Raw genomic sequence first — 23249 nt, 5'->3', positions numbered from 1 at the left:
CATGATAACGTAGACACATTCAAATCTCAGAGAGCTCATTTAAAGGGCTCCTCACCAAATTTCCCTCTTCCTTTCTCTCTCTCTCACAAGCTGTCCTACCGAAGCATGTGAGTGGTCCTAAGTGGTATGGTCGTCGGACCCAGCCTGAGTTGTGCTCACTGGAGACTGAAGTCAGGCATGCAGCAGATAAGCAAGGACAGAGCAGCCTGAGCAGCCAGCTCCACCGAGCAACATCTCTGCAAAGTGTGGAGGTGGGTCAGAATTTCCTTCTCCAACTTGAGTGCCTAATATCAGGTAAATATCTTAGTTCACATGGTTGTGAGAGAATGTAAGTAGAGAGAGTCTCATTCCCTGGAATTTTAAGTAGACAGGTGCTAGGGTTACCATTGGGGAATAAGATCTCATTTTAAATAAGATCTGGGTCTAGTTGTCTCCATGTGACCCTGGACAAAGTGTGCTCTCCTTCAGACATTGCAACAGCAGAAATGTTTTCATTTGTTTCTCACTCCTTTCTGACGCTAGTACTGTAGTGCTTCGAAACTGTAAGACAGGAAATACTTACGACTCCCCTGCCGCTTTGGGGGCTAGCTTCAGCTCCCTTTTCCCAGTTCATTAAGTTACTCACTTCAAGTACCTGGAGTGAATCCCAGACACCTGCTAAGGGCCAGGTCCTCACTGTACTCCATGTCAAGAAGCATATTCATGATGATGCATCACATGTCCTAAGTAAATCACATACTTGTTAGATCTGTATTCAAGGATTCCAGAATGTTACTGGTTCCTCCTTTATGTGCTGTCAGATTGAAAGACGAGACCATATCAAGAACCTATCTTTAGTAAGGTAACTTGGAGTCCTGAATTGATTTTAATCTTAAACATTTGTAAGGCAGGGGGAAACAAATAAGCACACGTTTAAATCCTAAATTTTCTTTCATGGATGCATGTGCTATGTTGGGCTACACCATAAACCCAGGACATTTGCTTTCTGTTCTCTTTACATTTGGATCTGAAGTATGGTGTGGGTTGAATTATCATTTCCTGGGCTAATGAGACTCTGTCTTCATCGGGGCTCTTCTGATTTTTGAGGCCTTTTTGGTACTCAAAACTGGGTATGGAAAGGGTATTTTTAGTTTTTCAGTGAGTGGAAGGCATTAGGGAAGTGGGACTGAATTTACTGGTGTTGCTCTGACTTGTCATTTAAATTCAAGGGTGTGAGAGCATTGGAGGGTCGGCCCTAGACCTCTGGTAGACAAGACACCTAAGCACTGTAGACCTCAGTTACCCCAGAGAGACAGTGGACAGGGTGTGAGCTGAAGGCGCTACCTTGTCCCTTTGTCGCATGCTGGACTCCATCGGTAGCACGATGCTTCTTTCTTTCATCGCTTCCGTAGACTCTTCCTGTTGTCTGCTCTCAGCTTTCAGTCCTCAAGATTGCTCCTGCTTAGAATGCTGAGTCTTGGTCCAACCCAAACCCAAACCCACTACCATTTAACCTACTTGGGTTCTTAGCAACCCCATCGTCCTTAGTAGAACAGCTTCAAAGGGTCTCCAAGGCTGGTGCGTTCAAACCAACTGACTTCCAGTTAGTAGCCTTGTGCTCAAGCACTATGTCACCAGGACTCCACCGATTCCATATGTGGGTATTCACTTGGTCACTACATACACCATAAGATTTTGGCAGAATCAGATGCTTCTGGGTGTCCTCGTCTTTTCTCTTGGTGTAAGGTAACCAAGACAGTTGACTGCATGTGCCCACTTAAAGTGCTGATGACTTAGGGGGTAGGAACACCAAGTATGATTTCACAAAGTACGACATGCTCCCTATTGCCACTTCTGGCATTCTCACTTTCAATAAGGAATTTATGATCCACGTGCTGCTGGTGTACAGATAGCATGTCCACTTCAGTTACACAAAAGAGCTTTCCAGTGCTACATGTTTGTTTGGTGTTCTGCAACTGCTTTTGATATTCTCCAAGGGATTTATGTATCCTTTCCATTTTTCCACAGAGTTTCAAGTCAGATGAAGAACCTGATGGTGCCAAAGAGCCTCAGAATGAGTTATTTGAGGCACAAGGTAAAACCATGACCTCATGCTTGGTACTTTGAAAGATCCAGGACCTGGATTGTCAGAAGTGTTGCTGTGACAAGAATAGTTTCCTGGAGAGTGCAGTGTGGGTAATCTCCCTGGACAGCCTGTTCTCCGGATATACTTATATAGAGAGCGTTTCATCAAGAAAATAGCTCACACAGATGTAGAAGAAGGCAAATTCCAAGTTGAGCAAGTTCTAGGCCCATGATGCTGATGTTAGGGTGCAGGGTTATCATGACTGTCATAGCTTTGGGAGTTGATGGGCCCAAAAGGAGCTGAAAGACAAAGGTCTATGACTACAGAGGAAAATGAATTCAAGGTTGGCAGATCAAGCCTGTGGCTAAAGAGACGAATAAGTCCAAGCTTGGTAAGTCAGGTGACAAGCTACTGATAACTCCCAAGGACAGCAAGCAATACAGGAGACCACTGACTCAAGTCTTAACCTGTGTACAACTGAATCTGGGCTAACCCCATTTACATATTTATTATTTTAAAATAGTTTTATTGGAAGATACAAGGAGTTACCAAAAATGGATTTTTTTTCAAAGTTATGTATTTAAATTTTTTTACAAAACAACCATGTCACCGTCAAAGTACTCTCCATTACACTTCATACATTTGTCACACCTGTGATTCCATTCTTGGAAACATTTTTCAAACTCATCTGTTTGGAAGGCTGACAGTACCTCTCCAATTTTTTTCTTCATCTCTGCTTTTGTCTTCAAATCTCTGTTCTTTCATTTCCCTCTTCATTCAAAGAAACAAAAAGAAGTCACACAAAGTGAGGTCAGGTGAATAAGGTGTGTGGGGCAAAAGAGGCATGCTGGTTTTTACCAAAAACTGGCACACTGAGATGGCTGTGTGAGCAGGGGCATTGTCGTGGTGGCAGAACCAGTCCCCTGTCTGCCACAAATCAGACCATTTTCATCACACACTATTATGCAATCTTTTCGGATCCTCTAAATAGAAAGCTTGATTAACAGTCTTGCCTGGTGGAGCAAACTCCAAATGCATGATGAGTTGACGTTTTCGTTCATTCAGGAAGTTGACAAACATCCAGAATGAGGTTTGTCATCAATCAATATTTTACCTTTTTTGAAATGAGAAAAACACTTGAGTTTTTCCCATAGCACTGCCCTTGTAAGCTGTTTTCAACATCACAACAGTTTCTGCAGTGTTTTTCCTTGAGTAGGAAACAAAATTTCACCACTGCACACTGTTTTCTTAAATTGGCCATCTCAAAAAGCAAGGTTTCAAGCAAAACTGCTTTTATGAAAAAATTCACCGTGACCAGAGAAAACCTTCCCAGTGCCACGGGGTGCACTAACTCAGAGCAAGTTGCTCGATGCATACTTAGCAGGAAACATGGGTACTATGAAAGCTCCACTCTGCCCAGCGCAATTCTGGTCTGGGGTTGGTGGGGGGGGGTACTCCCTCATATTTCACCTATCATACAATTCAATTGTTCTATCCTATTAAGAACGTTTCTGCAGTTATCACCACAATGAATTTCAGCGCATTTTCTCATGAACTCGTTGTTAGTTCCTAATTTGCCACCAATCACTCCTACCATGCTCTACACAATTATCAAGCCGGTTACTACCTCTGTGAATCTACATAGCCTGGACTTTACATACAGAAAATCATTGAAAAGACAAACTGGAAAACAATGATTAGAACACAGAGAAAAACTTCATAGGAAAAAAAGCAAAATATTAAAAACTGAAACAACTTTAAAATGAGTCAAAAGGGAGATCAAATAGCAAGATATTAAAATGTAACCTAAGTACAATGGACTTAATCAACTTTGCAGTGTTCTGTCTCTAACAAGGCTCTTAATATCCCAGGACTTTGGTCCAAGAAGATTCCCCAGAGGCTTAATCCATCCAAGCGACCCTGCAATTGGATTTTTGGCTTTCACTGTCTTCCATAGCCTTCTGTAAACCACATGTCCAGAATTCAAGCTCTGATACTATTTTCTCCTGAGATTTGGATGTTATTTACAATCCTTGGATTATAAAGGCAGGTGTGTTTCCTCATGTGGGCTTAGTTGATGCTTCACTCACATAGCTACCTGTTTGAAGACGAGCTTTTAAAACCTCAGCCACTATTCTGTCTGATAGTCGGGCACCAACTGGTTTTTTTATCACATGCTGTTACAGCCCTCATATTAGCAGTGACCTCTTCATGAGGGCAAGCATTGAGTGGGGCCAGGCTAGGATGCATTGGGCTACAATTAAGTGCGAACCCCAAATCCATTCATATATCTATAGTTTATATGTCTCTGGTTAACTTCAGAGATTATTATGATTTTATGATAGAGAACTTTATAAATCATCCCCCTAGGGCATAAGGTAATGTCTTTTATTTAGCCAATTATATAGCATTTTAAAATGCTGAAGAAAAATTATTTAAGTATAGATAGGCTTCAGACTGTAAAATATGAATTAATGACATGTACATAACAAGACACTATTTATAAACAAGCAGTGGGATCAGTGATAAGACAAAATTTGCAGTAATTCACAGAAGCAGAATCATCCCTATCAGATGAATACATTTCATAAGAAAAAAGAAGGGCATTAAGTAGTAAATATATGGTAATCCCGGGCCACATTGAATGGGCATCATTAATAGAGCACCCTGAGAGCAAGAGAGCTGAACCACAGTCCAAAGACCACCAATTCCATAACCTTGGGATAGCAGTCATCTGCTTCTTCTCACACTAAGTCATATAAATATTAAGTCCAAGAAAGTCTGTCTGTTCCTTAAAACGGCTACAGGTGAGTGTGAACAGTTCGAGCAGTAGGACAGATGTGTGCCTTGAAAACACAGTTCAAGGTCCCAGTAGTCTACAGCGCATAGCCTGGTTCACCAAGGTCTGGATGGAAACTAGATGAATAGAAACCAAGTAGGAACATAATACCGGGCATTTTCTCCCATTGGATTCTTTACGAGTATTGTTCATTGTTTTTCTCCAGCCAGTTTAACCATTGATAGAAATGTAGTCGCCTTCTTCAAGACATACATTCCCCTGACCCCACCTCCCATCTTTTTTCTGTAACTGCCCTCAGGATTCTATCCTTTTTTTTCAAATTGGAGAATTTGGCTCTGATATTTCATGGTGGTTTTCTTTTAGCTTCTATCTCATTTTGGTTTTCTTAACTTTTTGAATAATTATGTACTCCTGTGTTGTTGGTCAAATTTTCTTTTATAGTTTGTCAAAACTATTTTCTTTGTATGTATTTTTGTTACTTCCTTTTCAGGGTTTTTAATGAGACATAGATTATTTCTCTTGATTCTTTTGTTGTTTTTTGGTGGTGGTTTTTCTTGTCAGTTATAGTCAGAGTGATCGTCTTTGAGCTCACTGATTTGATTTTCCTTTTCAGAAGGAAAATCTATTCCTCAAGTCATTTACTGTGTTGCCTAATTCTGTTATCTCATTGTTTATATTCTTAGATTCCCTTTGATTTAAGATTTCTTCTATTGTTTTCCTGAGTATTCCCTACATGTCTAAATCATTCTTCGGAATCCTGTTTCTTATAGTTCCAGGGCCTCTTTTTCAGAATTCTCTATTGGATCTGGGCAATTTCCATTTGTTTACATTTGTTTTTCTTGATGTTTTGGGTTTTCTGTGGTTGATTGCTGTTTCCTCAGAATCCTAGTAGTAGTGCCAGTGATATGAACACTTAGTTGGCTTTGTCTAGTGATGTGGGAGAGGTCTAATAGAAGGTGGAAAATATGGTGAAATGAAGGAAAGGGGAGAGAGATGAGTAAGTTGTGAAAGTGTGGGGGAAGATACAATATTGTTTTTAGCTTACCATTTTCCTAGACAGTTTAAATGGCGTCTTCTTGGCATTTGGTTTTTCCTACCATTTTATCCTTATTCCCCACCTCAGGGACCCAATGTGGATGTTCTGCTAGCTGCTGAGTATTCCAGTTATGTAAATCTGACTTACACAAAATGGATTCTGGAACTGGTTCATTTGCTACAGGGTGGGTTTGGAGAGCCACCAGCCCACCTGAAGATGAACTTGAAGTAAGAGACTCCGTTACAATATTGACCTCCATGTGCCCCCACACCAAATGGTGGGTCACAGTGATGTTTTAGGCCTTCTAGAATTGGTCTCAGTTAGAGCCAGTGTCCAATAATCCCTAAAAAAATCTAATTATTTCTTTTCCCACAGTGAACACTCACTCTTGTAAAATGCTGATGATCCATTTGAGGAAGGCTGACAAAAAAATAACAGAAAATTTTGTCATTATAGTGGGGGTCCTTCCACAGGGAAACATAGCCCCTGCTCTTTTTAATGGGTTATGGGTCTGTAAACTATCTCACCTCAGGGAATGATTGAACAATTATGACTCTTCTAATCATTTGAGTTTCACTGCTGTTCACTTGACCCAGATTTTTTTTTCTGCTTAGACAAATCAAGTAAATATTCATTAGGTTTCCTATGTTTTTCACTCCCAAGGACTTCCTGCCTGAGTAGACAATACCATGAGTCCATGACAGTCAAGCTGTTCTGATTCCCACTTTGACTCAGCTGTCCATTACAGTAGCCACATCCACCTGTCTCTGTCACTTAAGTGCTGCCATTTGGCCCCTACTTCCCTGCAACCCAATCAGCCCAAGTGTAGTTAGGTGTCACTATTCCAATAAGTCCATTTCCACAGTGAAATGTGACTTACATAAAATAGCAATCTTCAGAGATGCTGGGACTACATTTGCAATTGGGCTCCCTCCTCTTGCAGTAAAGGTGTGAGTTCTACTCCATGTGCGTCTGTAGACCCATCCTCATTAATCCATTATAGCATGCCCAACTCCTTAATCTTGTGGATACCTTCTGCTACAATATACTTTGACTGGACTTGTCATTGAGCATGATTTATTTATGCCATCATACAACCCACGAATCAGCTTCACTGAATCAACCAAAAAGTGTCTTAGATTGAAACATTAAATTTATATTCTGCACTTAGTGGGCCCATATCAGTAAACTAAGACTGATCCAACTTTATGTTCTACACACCATTATTAGCCATTCTTATATCTATATTCTCTATGTTTCTGGAAATTCTTTTGGAGTATAGTGTACCTCTGCCTGGGTCACCATGTATATGTCATCTTTTAGAGCTTGCTGGAACATAAGTCTAGTCTTAGGTCTAGAAGCAATAATGGGTGGTGAATTCATTAACTGGAAACATTTATCAGTATCTTTTAAAGCATCTCCTCAAGCAAGGCTCCAGTAAATGCCCAGGATTCATATCAGCATGCACTATTGAGTTAATCTTTTCATGTGGTGGGAAGGGATAATAGTTTTTTTTACTGATCATGAATTAAGATGGAGCAATCTCTTCAGATGGAAACAATCTGCTCTTAGCTAAAGTAACATTATGGAAATCGGGGGCTCAATCCACCCGTCTTCTTAATTATCTGCCTGTATCTCCCCATCCCAAGGCGTAAGAGTCCGTTTTGTTCCCAATCAATATTCTCAATTTAACAGCATTTGAGGTTGAGAATTGAGTTGGCACTATAATTCATCATTCTTAGGATATTACTCTTGAGTTTATTTTTTCAGTAATATCACCTCTGTTACCACAAAAAGAAAACCTTTTTTTTAAAGAATAAATGTAAACTTTGAAGTCTTTTATGCATTTTTTGATCTTTGACTCTGAAGTCCTGAGTTCATGTCTTTCCTTCTACCAATTTATCTTTTGTAAGTAGGATAAATAATCAGCTTCTCCATACTGCTTACCCCGAAACAATTGCAGAAGAATATCAAACATGCTATCACTTAGAGCATCAATTTCCACCAATTCCTGATGTGCGGGTGGTGATACACTGCGTGCATCGAGTAGTGACTGTCAGACAGGGTAGAACTGCCCTCTGTGGATTTCTGAGACTAGTTATGGGAGTAGAAAGCTTCATCTTTCTCTTCCTGGTGGTTTTGAACTGCTGACACTGAGGTGAGCCCAATGCGTAACCACTACAGCACACCGCACACCACGATTTCACAGTGCCCTTTATACGCATGGGGGCAGTTATTAGTACCTTCAAACCTGATCAGACTTGGGAACCAATTGAGAAAATTGATCTGTACAACTTTGTTTCTCTAGAATCACTCTTGGAACCAAATGTTTTACACCGGGTTCTCCAGAGAAGCAAAAATTGTGGTGTGTGTGTGTGTGTGTGTGTGTGTGTGTGTGTGTGTGTGTACTGCTATACTGAACCCAGATCTGGATTCTCTCCTCTGGAACACCAGTTTCCTGTGAGCTCTTTTCCTATAGTTACACCAGAGTAGGGTTTTTGTGCTTGGTGAAGTATAGGGTAAACAGAAAAGATGACTCGCATTGAGATTAATTGACACAGTGGCTGTAAAATGAGTTTTAGGATGGTGCAGGACCAGGCAGTGTTTCCTTATGTTGTACAAAGTGTCACTATGAGTCAAAACTGACTTGATGACATTTAGCAATGTAATCTATATGTGTTTTTTATTTATTTTCTTTTTTAATGTCAGTGATTGTTTATTTATTTACTTATTTGTTTTAAAAGATCATTTTATTAGGGGCTCATACAACTCCAATCACAATCCATACATACATCAATTTTGTAAAGCACATTTGTACATTCAATGCCCTCATCATTCTCAAAACATTTGCTCTCCACCCAAGCCCCTGGCATCAGGTCCTCATTTTTAACCCTCTCTCCCCCCTCCCCCCTCCCTCATGAACCTTTGATAATTTATAAGTTATTATTTTCTCATATCTTGCTCTGTCCCACATCTCCCTACCCCCACTTTTCTGTTGTATGTCCCCCAGGGAGGAGGTCACATGTAGATCCTTGAAATCAGTTCCCCCTTTCTAACCCACTCTCTCTCTATGCTCCCAGCAGCGCCACTCACACCACTGGTCCTGAGGGGATCATCTGCCCTGGATTCCCTGTGTTTCCAGTTCCCATCTGTACCAGTGTACCTCCTCTGGTCTAGTCAGGCTTGCAAGGTAGGATTCAGATCTTGACAGTGGGGTGGGGGGAGGAAGCATTTAGGAACTAGAGGAAAGTTGTATTTTTTCACGTTGCTACATCGCACCCTGACTGTTTCGTCTCCTCCCCAAGACCCTTCTGTAAGGGTATGTCCAGTGACCTACAAATGGGCTTTGGGTCTCCACTCCGCACTCCCCTGCTCATTCACTATGGTAAGATTTTTGTTCTGATAATGCCTTAAACCTGATCCCTTGAAACTTTGTAATCGCACAGGCTGGTGTGCTTCTTCCATGTGGGCTTTATTGCTTCTGAACCAGATGGCCGCTTGTTTACCTTCAAACCTTTTAGACCCCAGATGCTATATTTTTTGATAGCCAGGCACCATCAGCTTTCTTCACCACATTTGGTTGTTCACCCTTTTTGTCTTCAACGGTTGTGTCGGGAAGGTGAGCATCATAAAATGCCAATTTAAAAGAAGAAAGTATTCTTACATTGAGGGAGTACTTGAGTGGAGTCCCAATGTCCTTCTACTACCTTAATACTAAACCTATAAATACATGCACATAGATCTATTTCCCTAGTCTCATGTACAAATATATTTGCATATGTACATGTCTTTATCTAGACCTCTATGAAAACCCTTTGCCTCCCAGCTCTTTCCTCTATTTCCTTTGACTTCCCTCCTGTCCCACTCTCATGCTCAGTCCCCACCAGTGTTTCGGCAATTCCTCTTAGTCACATTACCCTTGATCATGCCCAACCAGGCCTCCTACACCCTCCTCACCAGCAATTTGGATCCCTTGTTGTTCCCTTGTCCCTGGGTTTGTTAACACCACTTCCTTACCTCCCCCTCTCCCATGTCCCACGGAACTATTGGTCCCGTTGTTTTCTCCTATTGTTCATCCAGCCTATCTTATTTAGACAGACCTGTGGAGATAATAACATGCACAAAAACAAGACAGAGCAAAACCAAGCAACAATATACAACAAAATAACAACATACTAATGAGAAAAAACAAAACACAACAAGAAAGAAAACTTGTAATTAGTTCAAGGATTGTTTGTTGGTCTTTAAAAGTGTTTTCCAGTCCAGTCTGTTGGGGCATCATGCCCTGGCCCCAAAGTCTACCTTCAGCATTCACTGGGGACCTCGCCGCTCTATTCCCTTGCTGTTCTGTTACACCCCTTAATTATTTTGCCTCGATGTGGTGGGATCCGATTGGGTGCAATACCCACACTGTGTCTCTGGTGTTGTCCTCTGTAGAGATATGGGTCAGTGAGGGACGTCATGTCTCATAGTGGGGCTGGCCATGTGATCCTCTCTGTCGACTGACTGCTCTAATTGGGAATATCAACCTCATGGCCTGGTGGTCCATGATGTGCTCTACTCTCTCCTCCTCCCCCTTCATATGCTCCCATATGCTCTGATCAGATATGTCCCTTTTCCAGAGCTGTAGATTCAGTGCTGTCCGTTGAAATAAATTCTTCTGAGGGGAGGGGCAGGTGTCCATTTGGTTGGTGTTGGGGCCAGCCCCCCAGACCTCTCCACTGATTCACTACTCCGCACCGGCATGTTGCATTCACATCTTGGAGCACCGGGTTGAAATCTGGTCCCTCTTTCCCTATGGAGACAAAAATAGTACCCTCCCATTGGGTGGGTTAGTGTCCTGTGCCCCCGCTACCCTTTTCTTTATTATTATTTTTTTTCTTACCCCACCTCCGTTTTAGTTGTGTACCATGTGTACCCCTGTGTTTGGTCTGGTCCCTGCCATATTATGTGGTCCTTGCCCCAGGAATGTTTGTATACCGTAGCTTTTTCCCTATGCCTCTTTTGCCTTTTTTTTTAAAGATTACCTCAGCAGCCTTTGAAGTCTTTCCATATTTAAGTCAGTGCTATCTGAGGTCTGTTTTCTTTTTGCCCTCTGGTTGAGGTTGTTCTATGTGGTGGGCTCTTATTTATGCTTGGTGGGTGTTGTTCTTCTGCCCATACTGGGTTTGCAAGGATCTTTTGTAGGCTGGATTTCTTCTAACGTATTCTTTGAGTTTTTCCTTGTCTGGGAAGACTCTTACTTCTCCATCTATATTGATAGATAATTTGACTGGGTAAGGTATTCTTGAGTTTGCATTGTTTTCCGTCAATTTTGGGAATATGTTATTCCACTCTCTCCTCTTCTTCATAGATTCTGCTGATAGGTCTGAGCATATTCTTATTTGGGAACCTTTGTATGTGATTGCTTGCTTGTTTTTCCCTAGCCGCACTCATGATTTTCTCCTTTTCCTCTAAATTGCATAATTTAATTCTTTTGTGCCTTGGTGACTTCTTCTTGTGATGCAGTCTTGCTGGGGTTCTTTCAGCCTCCTAAATGGTTGCCTGGTTCTCATTCACTAAGCTGGGGAAGCTTTCCTCCAAGAATTCTCTCACTATTGTTGCATATGACTTCTTTGTTGTCTTCCTCCGGTAAGCCAATAGTTCTCATGTTGTTCCGCTTCATAACATCAGACATCACTCTTAAGTTTTCTTCAACTTCTCTGATGATCTTATTAGATTTTTGTTTGCATTTGTTAAAGTCTGCCTGGCTGCCCTCCAAGTCACTGATGCAGTTCTCTGATTCCTCCAGTCGATTCTTGAGTTACGTGAGTCTGCTACTGGTTTTTGTTATCTCCTCCCTAAGTTCCTGTATTTCTCTTTTATTTATGGCTTTTACCTCTTCTATCATTTCATCCTTTTTCTGTATTGTTGCCCCATATCCTCTATGAATCCAAGTAGCATTCTGAAAATTCCTTTCTGTGACTGTTCAGGCCATCTTCAGGCATTGCCTTTTGTTTTTCCCGTTGTTTCGTTGAGGTCGTTTGGGCTGATGGCTGTTTGCCTTGTGTTGGTTTAGATGAGCCAGGTGCCATTTTCCTGTGAGTTGTATAGCACTGGCTCTCTCTGGGAGACTTGCAGGAGAACTTCTTCGAACTGCCTATAGCTTATTTCACTATGGAATTAACCTACCACTTTATCCTCCTATAGCTTCCCTCTCAGGGAAGTGACCCAGAAGGCTGGTGGGTTGCCTGCTTTGGTGTTGCTGAGGTTGGGCAGAGGTTCCTACAACAGCTTGAAAGGTTGAGGAGTGTTGGCTGAGCTACCTTAGGACTCCAGGCACACATGTAGGAATTCCCCTGTTAGATGTTTTAGCAGAGTATCCCCTGGTGGAGGTTGGCAGGCCCTTTCCCAGCCTCCCTAGCTACACAGGGTGGAGTTCACCTAGCTGGGTGTGGCCCAGGCATACATGCCCTAGGCTAAGGGGAGTGGTCTGGAGAGACCAAGAAAGAGAAAGAGGAGGGAAAAAAAATCAAGCCCGCTGAGCCTGTGGGGGGCAGGGGAGGGGAGGATATAGTGAAGACATGGAAACAAAGTAACAAATGTAGCTGAGTCCCGATCCCCCGCCAGTGGAGCTGCAAGGGTTTAGTCCCTGCTCTGAGGCGGCAGCAGCAAGCTGTGGCTGTGTTGAGAAAAGGCCCCTGTGCAGCCCTCCAAGACTGAGGGGGCACAGAGAGGAGCTGCAAGGGTCCAGTCCTTGCCCCGAGGTGGGTGGTGGCAAACTGTGGCTGTGTTGAGACCAAGCCGCTGTACAGGCTCCAAATGGTCCCAGGCTCCAGCAGAGACAGTGGCAGGGCCAAGGTCAAATCCAGCCGTCCTCCACTGAGGTAAGCCAAAAGCCCCCAGCCCCTCAAAACCATGTGGGTCTTAGCCTACTTATCATTATGATGCTCCTCCTGCATTCCAGCAGTGTTGACATTCCCTCTAAGCAACTCTCCTGGGCTGAAATCTGCAGAGTTCCTCTGGTATGTATTACTCCATCGCCATCTTGCCGGAAATCTCTGTTGTTGCTTTTTTTTTTTTAATCTCCCCCCCTCCCCAATCTTCTCTTAGGAGCTAATACAGACATCATACCATTTCATAGTTCAATCTCATTAAACAGCATTGTGGTATTGTGACCAAAATCCACTTCAGAGTCTTTTCTTCCTCCTTGATATCAGTTCCCCCTACTAATGCACCCCACCCACCACTTCCCCCACTGCATCCCCAGGAACCCTTATTCTAATTGTTGTTTCTCTAGCTTCATTTATCCTGTGTTTCATATACCAAAAAACATTGAAAAACACATAAAAAGCGTCAAGAAGGCTACCCACAATGACAAAATACAACAGATATAAAACCCAATATTTAAAAAAAACACAGAAAATATTAAAAACCAAATCAAGGTCAAATGTATCAAGTGGCAAAGTTTTAACCAATCAGGTCAGGTTTATCATTTTAATCTACAACAGTCATCTCTCCAATATTCTCTGTCTGATAACCAGCTTATTCTCATCTCTCAATTATGGTCAGAAGGAAATCACCAAAGGCTTATTTCCTATGTAGATCCTGCAAATATATTTTGGCCTTCTGATGTCATCCATTGCCTTCTACACACCAGAATCTCACAATATAAGCTCTGATAGTATTCCATCCTTAATATCTGGATTATATAATTTATAATCCTTAGGTCATAGATGTTGGTGTGCTTCTTCCATGTGGGCTTAGTTGACATATCACTTAAATTGCTGCTTATTTGAAAACAACCCTTTAAGAACCAGATGATGATAGCCTGGCACTATCTAATTTCTTCCCTGCACTTCGCTATGCAACCGTATCTTCTGTGTTTCATTTGTGAAGGTGAGTAATGAGTAGGGCCATGTCATCAGAAATAATTGTTCTTAGCCTGGAGCTAAAATTAAGTGCGAGCCCCAAATCCATTCCCAGATCTATGTTTTTAATTTGCCTCTGGCTCACCTTAGAGATATCCTTGTTAGTTTATGGTAGCAAATGATATCAATCTTCTCCATGTATCATAGGACCTTTTGTTTATAGTGTCATTAATTAAGCTATGGTACTAATTTTTTGAACACTAGTGAGAGAGGGAGATTAAATAAGGGTAGGCTAACTATATCTCAATATCTAGATTATTCATTTTTATAGAATAAATCCTTACCTGACTGGATGCTATTTACTTAAAGAAGTAGAGTTGGTTATCAGGCAAAACTTGCAATAATATTCACTGATAATGCCATTCAGGTCTGCCAGAATAAAACATATCTTAATACAGCAAGTAAGGCATTAAAGTATTAAGTCAATGTTGGTCTACCTACTGAGCTAGGTGTTTATATAAATGCATGTATGTGATCATGAGGTGTCAATAGGATCAGGTATCAGGCATCAAAGAACAAAATATCATATTGTGAATGAGGAGGAGGAGTGAGGAGGACCCAAAGCCCATATGTAGGCAACTGAACATCCCCTTACAGAATGGCCACAGGGAGGAGATGAGTCAGTCAGGGTGCAGTATAGCAATGATGAAACATGCAACTTTCCTCTAGTTCTTTAGGCTTCCCTCCCCCACCCCCATCATGATCCCTTGTACAAATCCAGCTAGACCAGAGGATGTACACTGGTACAGATAGAAACTGGAAACACTGGGAATCTAGGACAGATGAACTCCACAGGACCAATAATGAGAGTAGTGATACCAGGAGGGTAAGTGGAAGGTAGGGTAGAAAGGGGGAACTGATCTCAAGGTACATATAACCCCTTCCCTGGGGAGTGAACAACAGAAAAGTGGGTGGAAGAGACATTGGACAGTGTAACACATGACAAAATAATAATAATTTATAAATTATGAAGAGTTCTTGAGGGAGGATGGGTGGGGTGGGAGGGGACAAAATAAGCTGACACCAAGGGCTCAAGTAGAAAGCAAATGCTTTGAGAATAATGATGGCAACAAATGTATAAATGTGCATGACACAATGGATGCATGACACAATGGATTGTGATAAGAGTTGTACGAACCCCCAGTAAAATTATTTTTAAAAATTAAAATAAATGCAAGTATTTGATTGTATGTGTGTAATAAAACACATAGACACAAGTATGGATATTTCTTATATATAACCCAATAACTCATTATTAAGATTTGGGGTTTTCAGGGACAAGGGAATAACACATGATCTAAAATCGATGGTAAGGAGGCTGTAGAATGCCTGGTGGGTTGATCAAGTGCAATGTAGTCAAGAAGAATTACTGAAAGCCAAATGAAGGTCAAACATGATAGTGGGACAAGAGGAAAGTAAAAGGAAATAGAGGAAATAACTGAGGCAAAAGATATTTTAGATGCATAAATACAGGCATGTACATGTGTAAATATATTTATATATAACAATAGGGACATAGATCTATGTGCATATATTTATATGTTAAATAATAAGGTAGCAGACGGACATTACTCAACATGGCTCAAGTCCTCCCTCAATGCAAGAACACTTTGTTCTAATAACCTGGCATTCTGTGATGCTCAGCATCCCGACAACAATCGCTGAAGACAAAATGGGTGCATATGCTAATGTGGTGAAGAAAGCTGATGGTGCCCAGCTATTAAAATATATTAGTGCCTAGAGTCTTAAAGACTTGAAGATAAAAAAGCGGCCATCTAGCTGGGAAGCGAAAAAAGTCCACATGGAAGAAGCACACCAGCCTGTGTGATCATGAGATGTAGACAGTATCAGGTATCCAGCATCAGAAAGGCCCAAACAAACAATCATATTGATTCAAACACTGGGGTAGGGATGGGAGACCCAAAGCCCATCTGTAGACAATTGGACATTCCCTCACCATAGATTCACAAGGAAGGAACAAGCCAGCAAGGGTGCAGTATAGCACTGATAAAACATGCAACATTCCTGTAGTTCTTTAATGCTTCCCTCCCCCAGCCCCACTATCATGACCCCAGTTCTACCTACAAATCTGGCTAGAACAATAATGAGAGTAGCGATACCAGGAGGGTTGGGGACAGTAGAGGGAGAAAGGGGGAACTGATCCAAATGATCAATGTAAACACACACACACACACACCCTAGGGTGAGGAACAACAGAAATTAGTGAAGGGAGACAGCAGACAGTGTAAGATATGAAAATAGCAATAATTTATCATTTGTCAAGGGTTTATGAGGATAGGAGGGTGGAAGAGGGAGGGGGAAAAAAAGGAGGATCTGATACCGAGGGCTCAAGTAGAAAGAAACTGTTTTGAAAAGGATGAAGACAACATATGTGCTAAAATGTGCTTGAACTAATGGTTGTATGGATTGTTGCAAGAGTTGTAAAAGCCCCCAATAGAATGATAAATAAATTTTAGATTTGAAGGATTAAAGCCATAGTCTTTTGGGACATCTCATTCATTCAGTATAATTTAGTTTATGAAGTTATGTTCTACTTTTTAGTTTGTTGAATTTTTTCTGGAGTTTCAAAAGCTTATGACTGGTCACCTAAGGTACAACTTAAAGTTCTACTTAAAGTGAACCAAAGAGTAAGATGGAAACTAAAGACCCGAAGAAGAATCCAATCCAAAAATCATATCCACATTTACCTGAGACCAGAACTAGATGGCTACCATTACCTAATTAGTTCCATTGTAGATGGCTCCTGATAATAAAACCATAAATTCCTATTATATAAAAACAATAAAAGATAGATCTGATCTGGAAGACTTAACATTATTGATATGAAATAATCTTTAAACCTTGAACCAAAACTCACCCTGAAGTCTCTTTATAGCTAAATAACACATTAGCCCCCAAACTAATAAATACCACCCATAAGTACTGTGTCTTTTTAAAGAGATCACCCATATGTGACCCTGATAGACATTGAAGCCAGATTTAAATGAGGATGTGGAACAAGGGATACCATTGCTGATGTCAGTGGATCTTGGCTGAAAGCAGAGTACACCAGAGGTTGCTTGTGTTTTATTCAGTAGGCTAAACTATCTCATGTGTGAATCATAACAGTTTGGATAGCCATGAGAAGAATGGGAATTCCAGACCACTTCATTGTGCTCATGTAAAACTTGTGCATGGACCATGAGACAGTTGTGGGTACAAACAAGGATATCCTACTCAGTTTAAAATCAGGAAAGGTGTGCATCAGGGCTGTGTCTTCTCACCACACTTCTTCACTCTGTGTGCTGAGCACATCATCAGAAAAGCTGCATTTCATGAAGAAGAATGGCAATGATTAGAAAAACATAATAACAATTTGTGATGTGCAGATGACATGATCTTACTTGATGAAAATCAGGAGGACTTGAAGTAATTTCTGATGAAGATCGAGGATTAAAGCCTTTAGTATAGATTACATCCCAATATAAAATAGATCAAAATCCCCACAACTGGACCAATAGGTAACTTGATAAATCGAGTAGAGATTGAAGTTATCAAGGATTTCGCCTTGCTTGGATCTGCAATCAGTGCTCATGAAAGCAGCAGTCAGGAGATTAAATGATGCGATACATTAGATAAATATGCACAAGATCTCTTTAAACTGTTAAAAAGTAAGGATGTTACTTTGAGGACTAATGTGTGCCTGACCCAAGCCATGATACCATTTTGACTGTATCATTTCAGTTCCCTCATGAACCTTTTCACTTCCCTTGCGTACACATGGAAATTGGATATTGAATAAGGAAGACTGAAGAATAATTTATGCATTTGAGCTATGGTGCTAGCAAAGGATATTGAAAGTACCACAAACTACAAAAAACAAATCTGTCTTGGAAGAAGTAGAGCAGGGAAGCTCATTAGAGGCAAGGATGCCAAGACTTCATCTTCTTTCCCTGTGCATGTTATCACGAGAGACCAGTAACTATGAAAAGAGGAAGCCCTCGGAAAGATGAATTGACACAGTGGCTGCAACAAGGGCCTTGAACATATGAACAATTGTGAGCATGGCACAGGGCCAGGCAGTGTTTCGTTGTGTTGTACTTAGGGTCACTATGAGTTGGAAATGACTCAGTAGCACTGAACAACAACTAAAATAAGTTTAGAGTCTTTCTACCTAATATATATATGTCCATCATGTCCTGTCGTGTATCTATCCATCCCTCTATCCAGTTGTTCCTCCTTAATTTAGAAAACCTTACTGGTGTTGGTACACTTCTCCTAAATTCTTCAAGTGGTACCACGTTTAACTATCTTCCCTTTATTTCAGGCCAACTTCAAGTCTGGAGCCCTCTGGAGCTCAGCAGCCCCTCCTTTCATACCCCTGAGATCCAAGCCCAGATAATCTGGGAAGAGCTTGGCGTTGGCAGCAGTGGTTTCCTCAGTATGCAAGAGCTGACTCTGGTCTGTCAAACCATTGGGCTACAAGACCTTGAGAAAGAGGTGAGAGAAAGCCTGAGACTGACCTGTCTCAACCACTTTTCTTTGAAATGTTTGGTCTGAAAACTCTCACCCTCTTTTAGACTATGATTCAGACATATCAATTTCTCATTAAAACTCTTGACTGGCTTCAAAACTCCTGTCAAAGAATATATCTCAGACCCCCCCCCATTGTGATAAACTCTCACCACTGTAGGGCAGTTGTGCCAGGCACTCTTAGACACAGTCACTCAAGATCACCGTTCCCTGCCTGCCAGGCTGATTGTACTACGGCCAAGTAAGGCCTCTTTAGAACCTGTCTGTAGTCTCATCAGATGGGAATAGAGGTGGAGTGTTATATTGCAGTCCTCACTCTTCATTAAAGCGCTCTTGGCCTAGCTGCTATTATCCTGTGACCCACTGGAGCCAGGCTGGTTTTTGTGGGTACATCTTCCACCAACATACTGCAAGTTCCCAGCCACAGCAGATAGGAAATAAGTTATTTATGGAGTTCAGGCAGTTTGAATGACTCAGCTACTGATTATGGAACTAAAACAGACATGGTAGTATAGATTTCCCTTGAGACTGATAAGGAAAAATATTTTGGAAATACAGCCAGTTGGGACCTAGACAATTTTGAATGTGGATGAAGATGAGCAAGCTGCCCTTGTTGAATGCTTGATCCAAAAGTTTGGAGAAGCAGGAGGCCCAATGGTGACATCTGGGTTGAGCTGCCTGTTTGTGGAACCTCTGCATCAAGCAAAACATGTGTTCTGATCCAGGTGTATGACTTTTGTTTAGGAAATGGAAGATTTGTTTAACAAATTGGATCAAGATGGAGATGGCAGAGTAAGTCTTGAGGAATTCCAGCTTAGCCTGTTCAGTCATAGACCCAATTCACTTCCGAAATCTTCTACTCCCATCGAACTGAGTGATCCTTGGACTCATTACCAGGTAAAATAGGACAAATAAATTATGAACCACATTAAGTATTATCTTTCTGATGACTGCAACCATAACCGTCAGCATCTTTCACAAACCTGTCCTCTCTGAGTCACCTGACTGTTGTCCAGGGGTTCAAGAGGGATAAGAAACAGAGATATGTGTTTGAGATTCTGGGGTCACACAGACCTCCATAACTGTATGTCCCTGGATGGCATGCTCATCTCTGAGCCTCATGCTCCTCATCTATAAAATGGGGCAATTGTGATGCCTGCCTCCCAGGTGTTGTTCTATAAGACCAAGTAGTGTCTGACATGACAGCTTCAGCCATTCTTAATTGTGGGATAGAGAACATTTCAGTAGGGAAATCCCTTTTCCCTCATACCATGATGCAGCAGGAGAGCAATGTCAAAGAGCATTCTGCAACATCTCCCTCGGGCAGCCCTTTTGATTTAGGTCCTGAGTCTGGATTCCTCCCTCCTATCCCTGGGTTTTATGTCTTGCAGAAGTACCAGATCTCCGTGCAGCTTTAAACAGAACAGATTTAGGCAGTTTCCTTAAATCATAGCATTGCTCAGTGACTGCTGGGTTAGCACTTTCCGAACAGAAGAAATTCCTTCTCCCACCACAGAGCAGACTGCTCTAAGGAATTCTTGCTTTCTGCACAAGGATGTGGCTGACTCCCATGTTGTGTGGGAGGCAGAGTAAAACCAGTGTGATATTCTTCACCACTGAGTAGGTACTTCTGAGAGCATAAGTTTTTCATTCTAAAATCAACAAGAATGCAGGAAGAAGATATTCAAGAGCATTAAGGAGAGATTTCAGGCCATATAAGGTTAAAAAAAAATCAGAGTACGGCCCTTATATGTCACTGATTGGGTTAATTGGCAGATATGACTTCCTTGAAGCAGAAGCAGCCCCATGTTCCCTTTGTATTCATCTGAAGTATAGACTAATGTGGACACTGAACTAGGGATGGATGTGCGCATAGTTGGCATTAAAGAATCAAGATAGTGGCTATAGAGCCGTACCGCTTCTTGTGCCATGCACACCTTCCTGAACAGATGCTCTCTGGCCAGAGGTGTGAGTTTGTAAGGAGGAATCTTGGGGAAATGACCTAGGCAGGCAGGTATGTCTTCCAGGAGACACCCACATCAAGTGAAGTGTGATCCCTGTTTGTGGATTAAGATTTGAACATGGAAATGGGTTTCTCTTCTTTGTCAAGGATTTTCTCCAGGGTAAGTTGCACTGAGGCTAAGAACTAGGGAAGATACAGAAACAAGGGTAACTCATGTCCAAATGTGGAGACCTAGGTGTTGCTGGAAGCTAGTGTAGGATAAGGATCTCAAAGTGGCACCCCTGAGCCTGCAAGGGCAGGATCCCTAAGAGTTCTGTAACCTCGAATACCACTGAAGTATGGGTCCTATGGTAGTTACACAATCTGGTGTCAACTTGTGGAGGGGTAGAGTCTAGCCTATCAATCAGGTCATAGCTTGATGACCTCATTTGGACCCACCACGAAGATAAATAGCTCACTGGAGGCCAGATAGACACAGTCTCTGCATCGTCTTCCTTCGGACAAGTCACATGGAGCTAGGCTGATGAAAGCCAGAGCCTTAGAGCTGGAGGAGCCACGTGGAGACCCACACCAGCACTGAGATGCTTAGACTGCCACTGGATCCACAAGATATTTTACTCTCTGATCTTCCTGCATTCAGTATCATTGCATATGTTTTGTGAGTTTGAAGAGGACTTTATAGATTGATGTCAGACATATGTGCTAATATCAGACTTAGGGACTTGATTTGAACTAGGGTGGGATGTTTTTGTGATATTCAACTGCTCTTGTATATAGAGCTCTTTCTACACACAGATGGGTGTCTATGAATTTGTTTCTCTAGTCTACTCAGACTAACACATTATGGTCCCTTGGGAGTGGAGTACTAGATAAAAGAATCATAAAGATGGAGAGTGGATGTTTGTTTGATCTCTGCTTCATGATAGTGCTTCTTTGGCTAGCCAGAAGTCAGATATGGCCATGCAGTTTACTGGATAGTTTTCTGGAAAGAACATGGGAAGTTAAAGTTTGGATTCTTTTCATTGGTTGTAGTCTTTGGTTATTCTTGTGTGAAATGGTGAAAATGTGATTAATGTATATTTTGAGCTCAAGGGACAAAATCACCCCTTGAATTTCTCAGAGTTGCTTAGTGAAAATGGCTGACAGAAGGTCAAAATGGCTGAGAGAAAGCTGGCTGGAGGGGCAGGGAGCACTTCAGGCAAGACGGCAACTGAGTAACACATAGCAGAGGGACTCTGCAGAAATTAGCGCAGGAGAGTCACTAAGGGGGATGTTGTGCACTGCCTGGTTGCAGGAGGAGCGTCATAAAGATAAACAGGCAAATATCCACTCGGTTTTGAGGAGCTGGGGGCTTTGTCTTACCACAGTGAAGGCTGGCTAAGGTCTAACCTTAGCCCCACCACTGTCTCAGCCAGAGACGGGATCATCTGGAGCTGGCACAAAGGCTTTATCTTAACACAGCCACACTTCAACTCCGAATTGTGGAAGGGTTTAAACCCCTCCAGCCCCAGGGTCAGGGATGGGGTTAAGCTATATTGTTACTTTTGTTTCTCACTCTTCCTTCTTTCCCACTACAGTTTCAACAGGCTCTTCTTTTTTTTCCTCTCTCTTTCTCTTCCTTTTAATCTCACACACCACTGCCAACCTCCAGGCATCTCCTCTTATCCTAGGGCTTTTACTCAACAAAGAGGCTAGAGATCTTAATATTACAATTAGACAATTTGACCTGATAGATGTGCACAAAGCTATTCACCCAAATACAAAAGAATTTACATTCTTTTCAAGCCCACATGACACATATTCAAAGATAGAGGTGCTGGGGCATTAGATGAATCTGCATAAGTTTAAGCACATTGATATATGTACCTCTCTCTCTGACCACTGTGCCATAAGACTGGAAAACCAACAAAAGGAAGATGAAGAAAACAAGGACAAACAATTGGAAGATGATAACTCTCTTGCAAAAGGAGTGTGTGCTGGCCCAGATCAGAGATGAAATTAGGGAATTTCTGGAAATCAACAAGAATGAGCACATGATGTACCAAAACTTATGGGACACAGCAAAGGCAGTTATCAGAGGAAGTCTCATAGCAATACATGAACACATGAAAGAGGAAGAGAGACTTATGATTGATATGCTGGCACAAAATTTACAGCAACTAAAGCTGAGTCAACAGGACAAACCTATTAATAGATTAAGAAAATAAATAATAAAAATCATGGCTGAGATTCAGAAGAGGGAAAATAAGAAAACTATGGTAAAATTAGTGCTGCTAAAAGTTGTTTCTTTGAACAGATAAATAATTGACAGGTTTTTCTTTTCTAATTTGTCATTTGTTTTTTTGTTGTTGTTTTCTTTTGTTGCTTTGTTTTGGTCCGTCATGTTTTTGGTGCATATTATTATCTCTGTAGGTCTATCTAGATAAGATAGGCAGGATAAACCATCTGGAAGACAAAACGGGACTGACAGTATTGCAGGGACATGGGTGAGGGACAGGTGGGGGAAAGGACATGTGTGTTAAAAGCCCAGGGACAAGTGAACAACAAGTGATCCAAAAATGATGGCAACGAATATGTAGGAGGCCTGGTAGGGCTTGATCAAGGGCAATGTAACCAAGAGGAATTACTGAAACCCAAATGAAGACTGAACATGATAGTGGGACAAGAGGGAAGGCAGAAATGATCACAATGATCTGCATATAACCCCCTACCTGGGGGACGTACAATAGACATGTGGGGGATGGGAGACATTGAACAGTGTAAGATATGAGAAAATAATAATAATTTATAAATAATACTTTATAAATTATCGTGAAGGCAGGAGTGTGGGGGAGGAAGGGAGAAAATGCTTAGCTGATACCAAGGGTTCAAGTAGAAAGAAAATATCTTGAGAATGATGATGATGGCAACAAATGTACAAATGTGCCCGACACAATGGATGT

The 23249-nt window shown here is 41.6% G+C and overlaps 1 pseudogene; it reads left to right on the top strand.

Moving 5' to 3' along the window:
- The first annotated feature begins 90 nt into the window (after positions 1-90).
- The window catches only part of LOC142436269 (ninein-like protein), an 88891-nt pseudogene continuing 65732 nt past the window's right edge, over positions 91-23249 (top strand).

Source organism: Tenrec ecaudatus, unplaced genomic scaffold (assembly GCF_050624435.1).
Source record: "Tenrec ecaudatus isolate mTenEca1 unplaced genomic scaffold, mTenEca1.hap1 Scaffold_189, whole genome shotgun sequence".
In the NCBI taxonomy this organism is placed as follows: domain Eukaryota; kingdom Metazoa; phylum Chordata; class Mammalia; order Afrosoricida; family Tenrecidae; genus Tenrec; species Tenrec ecaudatus.
Note: the sequence above shows the minus strand (reverse complement) of the source record. Positions and strands in the feature narration are given on the sequence as shown.